Here is a 12373-nt window from a genome sequence, read left to right on the forward strand (position 1 = left end):
TTTTTCCGCCCGCTTTTTGCGGGCGTAAAAATCCATGGCGCTATGGGACCTCGGTGTTAATTACGCCACCGTAGTGTACGGTGGCGTAATTAACACCTTCCCCACTCCCATTGAGCCCTATGGGGCCGAAATGGGAATGGGGAAGGGTAAATGGGTCAATGGGGACTTACCGCCCCGCCGACCTCGGAATGGGGCGGTAAGTCCGCCATCCGCCATGGCGTAAAGGGACTTTGCGCCATGGCGGAAAAGTCCGCCGATGGCGGAAAAAATCCGCCAGGGTCGTAATGAGGGCCAATGACATTCTTACAGGCCATGAACAACAAGAATGTGAAATTAACTATCGTACTCGGTCTGATGACATTTCAGATAGTGCAAGAGCTAAAACACAGAAATGGGAAACAGACAGGCGACTACTGTACTAGGTCTGACAACATTTCTGGTAGAGCCAGAGATCAACAAGAGGTGAGGGAGGGGGAAGGAGAGAGGAGGCAGAGGAACAAAACAAGCGACTATCATACTACCTGATGACCTTGCAGATAGTGCTGGGGGGGGACAAGTAAAGGGAAGTGGGAGGAGACAAACATTTGTTGCTATCATACTAGGTCCATGGACAATTCTGATAGATTAAGTGCATAGAAAAAGTAAAGGAGGGCGGGAAGAGAGAGGGAGACGGGAGAAGGGAGAGGTGGAGGTGAAAACAGAGAATGAAACAGAAATATATATATATATATATATATATATAAAAAGCAGACCCCAACTGATAAGCTGCAAGTGGTTTTGATGGAATCCTGTTGGCACCATATGGGTTTTGGGGCTCTGATGATCTGCTATAGAGAACATTCAAGTTGATTCCTGGTTTCTTGTGTTTATTGGTTGCAGTTATTTTGTATCCAACCAAAAGATTTTCAGGGTAATTCATAGAATTTCGCACAAAAGTGGCGCATGCAGCTGGTGCACAGTGTGCGCGTGCGAATGTCTGCGCCAGCCGCGTGCGCTAAAATCGATTTCCGCGCACAGCGTATTCATGGATTTTAGCCTCCAAAACCAGCCGTGGCGCAGCGACCCTGCAGCAGCGCCAGTTACGCCCCCAAGAACGCCCTCGCGCAAGGAAAAGCCATCAAAATTCCCAATTCAGCGCAAAGGGCTGCGCTAACCCTGGACCAGTTTACAGGCTAGGAGTCTTGAGTAAATTAACACCAGGCTTCTTATTCCTTGTTCTCTCCTACCTAGGGAATGCTACACCTACATTGAGTAGGCTGCTGGTCATGTGACCGGGCCCTGCCACTCAGTTGCTCCACCCACCTCCATTTTTCATGCCTTCCAAACCTCTACTTAAGGACTGTAGGCCAGCTCCAGGCAGACAGCATTGAGTAGGAAGCTGGCCACGTGACCAGGCCCTGCCACCCAGTTGCTCCGCCCACCACCTATTTAATCAGTCCCCCTTAGGTGTCCCCCTCGCCAGCATCCTCAAAGGTTGTGCAAGACAAGGACCGCACCTGTTTGTGCCTGTTCGGGAACAATAGGGCTAAGGACCTGACCTGCTATCCTGCATTTCACCTACAAACAGATCACTTCTACTGCTACTCACCAAAGGACATCACCATATGTCTCTTCCCTTCACAGCCCATCCCCACTCTCACTAGGGTTCGAATGTCCAAGTACCCTGGGCAGCCCCAGAAAGCTACCCTAGCAAACTTCATCAATATTGCCCTTGCCCCCATCCAACACCCACAGACCACATAAACATGCACTCTCATGTTGAACAATCAGGGTTAGAAATTGGGAGCTATTTAGCACCTGTTTGTAACGTAGAAGGGCCTTGTTAGCTTGACAACAACAGCTATCAGATGCTACTTTTGGCTCCCCAGTCCAACTGAAGATGAACAAACACACCTAAATTAATTTAACTCTGTTCAGTTTGGACAATCTATAAATAAACATTAAGACACATCTATATGACATTTAAAGCAAAAGAACATCTACATCATGGACAAAATGATAAGTTTGAATTGTTTGTGGAAGTTAGATTTGAAGAACGCTATGCACTAGTTCATTCATTCCTCATTCCCCAGGGGTAGCTCATGGTCACTGGTTAATGCTAGATACCCAGGAGCTGTGTTTAGCTCCTGCCTGTCTAATCTTAATTTTGACCCATGTCAATGCTTGCTCAGCAGTCGCGCTCCTGGTGCAAAAAGACAAATCACCTTAATCTTGTTGGCTCCTGGTGCAAAAAGACAAATCACTTTAATCTTGTTGTCCCAGCATTGGCTACATTTCCAGTATTGAGACTTTTGTACTTCACAAATGTAACCTACAATGCTATACATTAAAATATGGCTGACTTACTGCTTCGCTCCCATGACAGGGCCTGGACCCTATAAACTTCTTCTTAGGGGTTAAAATTTAAAAAGTGTCAAAAGTACCTGGGTGTAAGGGTGATCAGAAGCCTCCCAGATCTGGCAATAGCCAATTATGGCCCAATACTGTCCACCATTAAAACGGATTTAAAATGATGGGGGAGCATGATTCTGTCATGGTACGGCCGTATGACCGCGATAAAGATGAATATCCTACCGTGATTGCTCTATCTGTTTATAGTCTTTCCCACAAAAGAATCCGATTTCACCTTTAAAGAGCTCCAGTCAGTGGTGCAAAATTTTATCTGGCAAGTCGAAACCCCTAGGACAAAGAGGTCCATCCTCACCCTCCCCAGAGAAGAGGGAGGCTTCGGACTGCCTGACTTCTGGCTATATTACAAAGCAGCCCAGCTCCTGGTCCTCCTGGAACATATGAGAGACGATATGGGTACGTACTGGACCTATTTAGAGGACATGGACGCCTACCAGCTCAAAGTGAGGGATCTTCTCTGGACCCCCAGTAAGGACTTCACCGGAAAATTACTTGATCACCCCACCCTCAGGGTAGTGTTGTCCCTGTGGAGGGAGGGCGCACAAACAAAGGGCTTAACGTCTTGGCCGTCCCCAATGACTTTGCTATGGGGCCCCGTGATCAGATTGCGAGAGAGGGGACTCCGGAACACGCAGATTTGGTCAGAGGAAGGCATGGAAAGGGCAGGACAACTATTCCAAGGAGGGGAATTCCAAGGGTATGAGGCTGTGGTAGGGGTCCTGGGAGCTGTCAAGATCACAGTGTTCGAATACCTTAGGCTAAAGGTCCCCCTGTGCAATCGTAAATGGGTAGAGAACTTCAGAAGACCACTGACCCCCTTTGAGAAACTGCTCGATTCAGCCAGTTGCAGGAAAGAGTTGGTATCAAAACTATATAAAATCATAAATACCAGCAACTTAAAAGAGAGACAGGGGTTCCGACAATACTGGAATGATCTGGCGGGGGAGGAACTTACGGAGGAGATGTGGAGCAAGGTTTTTAAAGCAGCCTTCCACAGGAACCTTTTTATGGCCGACATGGAGGACAAATTTAAAGTACTCCAGGGATGGCACAGGGACCCCCCTCAAGATATCGAAAATGTTTGCTGAGGCTTCCCCACGATGGCCGAGGGGGTGTGGGCAGGTGAGCACAAGGGAGCACATGTGGTGACATTGTCCACGGATACAAGAATATTGGGAATGCCTACTGGGGTGAATGGCTGAAGCCACGGGGGTAGTCACTGACTAGGGGGCACTGAAAAAACAGTGTGCAGGGTAATTCCCTAACTGGTCATTATTGTATCACAAAAAAAGGGGCAAGACACAACTGCGTGTACATTTTCTACGGAGCAGAAAGTTCTTCCCCATAAAGATGGTGGCTTAGGAGATGCAAGGTTTTTCACGGAAGACAGAAGGCTAGATGGATTTTCTCACTGTCCCTACCTAGTCCCAAACTAATGCTGGAATGCGCTGGTGAGCCGCTTATCTAACAGGGACAGGAAAAGAAAATAAAGAGAAATTATTTTTAAAAAAAGTTTATTCACAATCTAACGATTGTTTAAACCTTGTCTGTCCCAAGTCACACACTGCATGGAAGAGAGTGTGGAAAGAAGATACCACCTATGTCAAAAGACAAGGCCATCTACTGGGAGTACAAAACAATTTATTATCCCGTAGACAAGCCGAGTGGTCCTCAGGTGACTTCAGATAAAATAAAAGCCAAATAGAGGAGTTGTGCCAAAAAGAAGGGCGCTACCTGTTTGGACACACATAAAAGGACGAAGACACAATACCCTGCACCTTCTGTTCTAGATGCTTAGTACAGGACAGGGTGTAGGGAAAGTAAAACAAGGGGGGTTGTTCACAGTGGTAGGTTTTTTGTTCTCTACCGTTTCATAACCACTGGGGGACCTTCTCCCTCAGGACCCACTGACAATGTTACTGGGATTACTGCAGAGAGACTCAGATATATATAGATGCCCTAGGATGTGGGAGACAATGTTGCAGACGGGGAGGGTTGCCCTGGCCCAGAAAAGGAGGAGTCCAATGACCCTGAGTAAGGAAGAATGGCTGACCGAATTAAGAAATATGTTTCTAATGGACAAGCTGACGGCCCTGGTGAATGATGAATTAGGCATCCTCTGAGCTGTGTGGGAGGGGATGAGACAGAATTGGGGGTGGGAAGTGCATTAAGGGTTAGAAGATCCCAGTGTGTCATGGTGGGGGAATTGGGAATCTCCGTTAGGAGGTGGAAGGGAGGTGGGGGAGTCCCCGAACACAGAAAGAGTAATGAGCCAAGGGGATGTAAGAGGGCAGGGATCCCAGATCAGGTTTAAAATATCGAGAGCCCACAGGTCCAGCGGGAATTGCTCTAAGCGCGAATCCAAAGACTGGGAATAATGTGCCCGGCAGGGGTAGCGGACTTACCAAGAACTTTCACCAATCGGTTCGATGTTCATTGTGCGAGAACCCACCCTTGTTGTTTGTTGGGTAAGGGGATGGAGGGAGGTGGGGGCGGGGGACCCGTTAAATTAACACGGTCAGATTGATTGTTCCAGTGAATGGTATTAAAGCTCCTTGTTCATGTATGTTTAAATGCTAATAAAAACGAAAGTAAAAAAAAATATATATATATATATATTCCTGACAAGAAATGTCCCAATCAAAGAAAGATAATCCTTAGACTTGAAACACTGACATTCTGTTAAAAAAAAAAAACACTTCACCAAACCTTCTGATCCGGGGACCTCGTGGCCAGCATCATCACCTTAAAGCATGTGTTAAACTTCTGCAAACTCACAGGGAAAGCCCCAGTGCTAAGAACAGTCTGCTCAAGATGGTGAGTAAGAGCAACGTGGCCTTTGCGGATTTCGAAACTCAAGCTGCCGGCTGCCACAGCTGTTCCATGTCTGTGTGCCATGCAATAGAATACAAGATGCACTGATAAACACACTTACCAGGTAATGCGAAGAAGGAGTCGTGGGACATAACGAGAGGACGGCACAGACATAAAATGAGTGCATATACTTAGGTTACCATTAACATAAATTACGCTTATATGGAGATGATGGGGCAGAGTGGGGGATGGCCGGGGATAGTTGATGTCAACTGGAGACTCAGGTGTTCCATGGTGGAAAGGGAGATGCCTTTTCAGAGCAGCCCCAGTGTACATATTGTGGGTGGGAGGGAGCTCTAATGGTGGGGAACAAGGAAAGTGAAGAAGTGAAAGTGGGGGGTAACTCAGAGTATGGAGATCTGATATGTCAAGGAGGGCATGAGATCTCAGAGTGCGTGGTTGGGGGGGGGGGGGTATCAGGAGATGGAATTAGTGAGTCAGCCGGGTGAGGTATACAGCTTAGATAGATTTAAAGACAAGGAGGAGACATTTGAAAAGGGTGTGATTGCTCATTGATAGCCATCCCAAATGGAGGTGGTGAAAACAGGTGAGCAAGGATCGAGGGAGGTTGAGGACTGTGAGGAGGGCAAAGTTCAGTACCTTGTCAAGTGAGGTAAATAAGCACAGAGGGAAGGCCATGGAGAGGCTGCAGCAATGGTCCAACTTACTGAGGAATAGTGTGAAGAGGAGTCCGAGCAGCCAGAAAAGGGGGATGGGCTGGATTTTCAGATGTTCAGGAGGTTACGCTGAGCAGCCATTGCATTGGAACTTATGAAATGTTGCAGAGTAAGGTCGCTGCCCAAGATAACTCCCAGGTTGCGAGCTTTGAGAGATGGGTCGAGGATATACTGGGGAACCTACAGAGGAGAGGGCGGGATGGGTGATGCGTTAGAAGATGGAAGGCAGAGCACTGCAATTTTGCAGGTGTGAAGCATCAGGCAGTGTGGACGCAGCCGGTGGCGATTGGCAGAGTGCCAGCTAATGATTCCTGAGAGAAAACAAGAGAAGGCTAAGAACAGTGCCCTTTCTTTATGGGACAACACAGGGAATGTTCAAACGTTCCAGGAGATTTAATGTAAAGTGGTATTATGTAGCACCCTTCTGCCATTTTTGTTAGACTCACTGAGGTTGGCCCTAAAAGAAAAGTGGTGGGCGTGGGAGTTATTAGCGGGAAAGTTTGACAGACAGTTGCAAAACCTTTGTTGATGGGTGCAGGTTGGAAGATTCCTCAGTGCCCTTCTGCTTTTATAGGTTTGAAGGAGACACTTAGCAATTTTTTATCGAAAGAGGGGAGCTCAAGATTTGATAAGGTAGGGCACTTTGGGTCTGATTTGCTAGTAATGCACAGACTGGTAATAGGGCTAAAGGAGGGCTTATTTATAGCTCGATTAATTTTGGTGCGGTAACGATTAGGTTTGCTGTAGATGTGTGTGTGTGCAATGTAAGTGGCAAGAGATAGTAAAGGGAGTCAGTTAGCTGGGGGAGGGAAGTAGACAAATGAGGTGTACAAGATGTGGGTGGAAAGGAAAAACAATGGGTGTCATCTGGAAGCAAGACAGTTGGCGCCATGTGGGTAAATGATTGGGACAGTTTGTCTCATGATCTGGGGGTTATTGGATCCTGTTTTGCGTTTGTGGGGTAGGATCCAAGTGAAACATTCTTTATAGGCAGGTTGAGAGATATAAAAGGGACCGTCAGCCAAAAAAGAAGCAATCCAAGCTAGGGCCATGATCTAGAAGTCAAGGGGAGAGAGTTGTGAGGTGAGAAGAGTGGTCGGCATTGTCAAACGCAGTGAAGAGGTATAGTAGAATGATGATCGGGTATTGGTGGGAGTGTAAGGAAGTTGGAAGCACGTTAAGCATTTTGGAGGCAGGGGTAAGCACTGTTTGCATGGAGTGAAAGCTACAGAACCCATAATGGAGTGTTGGACTCGGGGGGGGGGGGGGGGTGGGGCATAATGTCCAGGTAGGTGGGATTCATCTGAACACCATGCACGCTGAGATTCCGGAGTAGTGGGAGAGAAGGGAGAATGGATGCTTGGTGACAGGGATGCTGTGTTGAGCCACCGTTCTTTTTAAAGATCAGTATGATGGTAGACACCATAAAGCAATCTGAGAAGGTTTGAGGTGCAGTGAAGCCTTCAGATCCTCAGGCTGGGTTGGTAGACCAGAGTTTCAGGACAGTTCTGCTGGAATGGTGGGAGGAAGGTCAGAGAATGCAAGGAGTGAGGGTGAAGGGTGGAGGAGAAAAGGACAAAAGAAGGAAGAGGAGAGAGTGAGAGAAAACAAAGAGCACCGTTAGGTTGCCAAAGAAGTATCATATAATAGTAGAGAAGTTGCATGCAAACTCATCGACAGAAAGGGTAGGATGTGAGGGATTGGAGGGTTGCGAGCATGGATGGCAGGTTCTGGACAGTTAAAGGGAGTAAGAGCTGAGAGAGAAGCAATGAGGTGAGGTTGGCATAATAGTGTCTCTTGGTGGGGTTGACAGCAGAGAGTGGAGGGATCACTTGTAAGAGGGCAGGGGAGGGGTGTAGGTTTTATGCCACCAGCGTAAATGAAGGCGCATTGTTGTCCTCAGCGGTTGGATGACTGAGAAGATTCCAATTTGCAGGTGTGATCAGACTTGGTGTAAAAGAGCAAGTTGGATAGTGGTGCTTGAAGGGAGCAGTGAGTCTAAGGTTAAAGTCAGAAAAGCTGTGTTCAATAAATTGGGCAGTCGGTGGAAAGAACATATGAATGAGGAACTGACTATATTCAGATACAGCAAATTGGATCAAATGTACTTTAAGTAGAGAGGGGTGTAGTATGGAAGCACAATCGGTACAGGGAAGCATAGTAGAAAGTGGAAAAATGATGAAGGATCAATAGATGGGGAACTTGAATATGAAATATAGAAAGATGGTCCATTGAGTTGCCATGATGATGGTGTTAGGTAAGATTTTCATATCAATGATAAATCTTACTGATCTGTATCAACCCAAGACCATTTGGCTGGACTGGTAGATCATTTTTCCATATAGGTCAGTGAGTGGTAACTTTTTCCCACACTCAGAGTCTTTTACTCTTTTTATGGGTGCCATTTTTAAGACTTTCCATAGTGTCTTTTAAAAAGTTATCCTCTTTGACAACTTTTTGGCAATAAGTGCCTATTGTTGCTGGGTTGCCCTAGGGGCTCCCCTTTTAACTTTCTCTGGCTAACCTTGTGAGAACTACAGTTCCAAGGGTAAAAAGGATCTTTGTATCCCTTTTACATTTTATTAGGTGAGACCAGCAACCCCACCTTATGTGGAGTGCTAGGGAGATACTGAAAATCCCCTTTCTCATTTTAAATGTAACATGTATGTTACAAGGACAAACTTACCTTTGGCTGGTGGCAATGTGTTAGGGAAAATTCTCCAGAATGGCTAATTTCCCTTACCTACTGATTCCCTCAGCAGCTTTGCTGGATTTCTTGGATTGATTTTTTTCACCTGGTAAGAGTGAGAGCCTTTTTTCCCACTCTTACGTGTGTTTTGCTGTGTGTTTAACATTTTTGTGTTCATAGACTATGGAGCCTCATCACCTACTCCATAGGCATCATCATTTTACTGTGTGACACACAGCACCTTTAGTGCAGTGACACAGGTTTGTATTTTTTGACTTCCCACTTTAAACTCCATTTTCTGGAACTGACTACTGTCTCCCAGAACATGTAAAGTTGCCATTGACTTTATTAGTCTTTTTAAAATCACGGACCCAGTACAAACTATCTTCCAAAGAGTACTGGAAAGGGTTAATAGTTATCCCTTTGTGTCTGTCTCTCATTTCGTTCCCCTTTCTTTAGGATTTGGCTGGTGGCAGTGGTGTCTTCCATATGTTTCCTACCGCGGTCTATGTAAATAGCCTTGGTACTGTTTTAGGCTAAGTTAGTAGCCTCGAAATTAAATCCGCTGGACCCCATTTACTTTTATTTGGTTCTGGCTGAAACTCAAGTCGCACTTTTGTAGATTGGTTGGGTGACTGTCCTGCCAAGACAGCCACGCTGCTGTGTGATTGACAGCCAGGCTGTGTGAATGGGGGAAAACTGCATAAAATGCAGGTCTCTGGGACTTGAAAGGCAGAGTCACCACTGGATCGAGAGAACCGAAGAGAAGCTGAAAGAAGAGGACCACTACCACGACTGAACCTCCCGGTGAAGCCCTGCTGCGGGTCTGAATCTCCAAACTTCGACGACAGAGAAGATCTGCAAGGAATCTTCTCCCCTTGAGCTGGTGGGACCAACCAGTACACCAAACACCAAGCAAGACCTTCCTCCTCTGGTCGAATTTCCAGTGCACAGCTGCAGTGAACCGGATAGCCAGGAGGACAAGACCCTGTTTGGGTTTTAAGGAGCGCACCTTTTATTTGTTGCTTTGCTCTGCTGCTGGTTTCTTACCTGGGCAGTGCAGGACCATCCAGTCTTCCTCCTTCGTGTCAGTCTGACAGTCGCATTAGGAACTGTCAGCCTGCAGGATCTGCCAGGAACTTCTGCCTCTACTACAGCATCCTTCCTCTTCTAAAGGTACTGTTCAAACCCGGTTGTTCGTTCCGTCCGACCGCAGTGAAAGTGTTTGCAATCTTTCACCAATCCGAGGGCTTTTCCTTCTCTATTATTTTAAGTAACTTTTCTTCCAACCAACTTTATTTCGAACTCTTGGCAAAGACTTAACCGCAAACTACTATGAACTGGGTGATCCTCTGCAAAGACTCTGAACCATTAACATTGGCCCAGGCCTATTGATTTGAATCCTCATATAACAAGCCTTTTCTAGATTGCCCTGCCTACTTACTTGTTGGTGCTGCTTAATTTTGTATAGCCTTGTCTTTCCCTCCCTTTTTAATTGCTGAAGTGCCATTTTGCTCACACTTCATTTTGAGCCTAACTTGTCCAGAAATGATTGGGTGTTGTGTAGTATATAAGAGTGTGATTTTTCTGCTGCTTTATTTAGTGAACTGTTTTACAAATGAATATCCAAATAAATGTATATTCTTGTACTCAGAAACCTTAAGTCAGTGTTTGTTTGAACCATAGTAATTGCTGTCCTTTGTGTAACTTCTGCTACTGCTCACTTTACTCTTAAGATAAGTCTGGCTGCTCAGCCATCGCTACCACTTTTCTGTGTAGTACAGGCTTGTACCAAAGGTGAATTTGTACTTGCACTTGTAGTTTTAATTGTGTGTGGTGTTCCCAAAGGGTACTGCATATGATTCTGCCTAACACAGTGAACCTTTTTATTAATTTGGTGCACCTTTTCTGCAGGCTGTTTGCATTGCCCCGGTAAAGGCACCCATGGGTGCTCATTGTGCCAAAATGGCCCTGGTTATCTTTTTTGACATTTTAGTGTTCCTTGTCCTTTCTTGTTCCTTCCCCTGATCTACAGGGCAGGAAATTCCTTTGCGTGATTTTCATCTTCTGCAGCAGTCCTGTTGACTCCCTGCCAACACTCCAGAGTGTCTGTGAAGGCAGGAAGCAAGCGATGAGTCCAAAACTCTGCAACCCTTTGTATTGCAGCCTGCCTGTGAGAACCCAATTCCAACTTGGTGGCTGGCAGTCCTGAAAGGATTGCTAACACCCCAAGTTTGAATGTTGCATGGCTGTTTGATTGGCTGGGTTTCTGCATAAAAGTCTGATCCTGGAAGCTGAAGAGGTAATTGACCACTGTAACCAAAACCAAAGAGGAAGATGACAAAAACGCAGTTGATATGATTTCCAGCGACCGGAGACCCTGCTGCGTAACCAGAGCCTGCTGTAGCCCTTCTGTCTAATCAACCTAGGGACTCCAAAAAGGATTACCCCGACCCAGAGCCTGGTGAAACTGACTAGACTAAAAAAAGACATGCATTTTGAGCCATCCCACGCCATGCTGCAATCTTGCGGTGCTGCAATACCCCAACACCCTAGGACTTCGAGCCATTGGGAGGTGCACAGTCTTTTGAATTCTGAATCTCGCTGAAACTTTGTGGGCATTCTGCTGGATCTCCAGAGGCACGATTCTGGTCCAAAACGTCCCCTTACCAGAGTGCTGGACTTTGCAAATGATGAGAATCCAACAAGCGATATTCTTTCTTCTTCTGTATTCCTCAAAAGGTGGCAAATCCACAGAGCTTCATCCAGCCACAAGGAAACACTTGCCTGGAGCCTTCTCCCATGGTCCCTACTGCAGAAATCCTTCCAAAGTCCTATCTTCCCTCTTCTTGACAAAGGAATCCATCAACCAGATTTTTGGCTGCAGATCCTGAAGTCTTCCTGCTACAACTCTTATTCTGTGCTGAGGTACTGTGTTGGCTGGGGTATTTTACCTACCTTAAGCCTTTGTGATTTCTGAATAGCTTTGGGGTGTTTCTGTGATTGGGAGGCCACTCATCCAGTTCACCCAGTCCCATTGCAGAATCCTCCTAGGGTGCCTTCTCTGAAGTCCCTGGACCCTCAATTAACTTTAAAGTGAAATACTTACTTGTTTGAACAGTCTTCCTCTGGAACTCTGACTATGCCTGCAACTAAACCCTATCTCACCCTGCCTACAGCTGGCACCTAGACCACTAGGGTCCCTCTACTGCATCTGATTGAACGCATGCTATAAAATAAGGGAAGGACTGGATAAGAAAATGGTTCTGCCTTGAAAAGTATAACAAGTGTTATAAAGTTACTTACTTGTAAAATAAGTTGGTTGGTAACTGTAACTCTGCGAGTGAACAGTTACAAAAGTTCTTACGTACCTTGAGTGTGTGTTGCACTATTCTAAAAAGTATATATAAGGTTTATTTACCCACCTGTGAATTGGTTGTGTATCTTCCCCAAAGGTAATGCTGTTGGCTTCACTTTACTATTCCTGTTAGGATACATGTATGAGTGTCCCCAATTGGGTCTTGCTTCCTCTGGCTTCCTGTTAGCCTGTCCAGAATAAGTCTGCCTAAAGTTATACTTACCTTTAAGTTGCTGATAGCCCCTTTAAAAAGTTTATAGGTTTTACTTACCTTGGGTTGGCTGTGTGCCATCCTAAAACAAGTTAAAGAGTTATTGCTTATCTCAATCTGTGTTCCACTGATCTTAAAAAGCAACCGTAAGAGAA

General features: G+C 46.0%; 1 protein-coding gene across 1 annotated transcript in view; it reads right to left on the reverse strand.

Annotated features, from left to right (window-relative positions):
- Positions 1 to 12373, reverse strand: part of LOC138569531 (cytochrome P450 3A24-like) — a 224409-nt gene that overhangs the window by 141870 nt on the left and 70166 nt on the right. The gene's annotated exons all lie outside the window — the stretch shown is intronic.

The sequence above is a fragment of the Ambystoma mexicanum genome, chromosome 2q (genome assembly GCF_040938575.1).
Source record: "Ambystoma mexicanum isolate Mex_15411 chromosome 2q, UKY_AmexF1_1, whole genome shotgun sequence".
In the NCBI taxonomy this organism is placed as follows: domain Eukaryota; kingdom Metazoa; phylum Chordata; class Amphibia; order Caudata; family Ambystomatidae; genus Ambystoma; species Ambystoma mexicanum.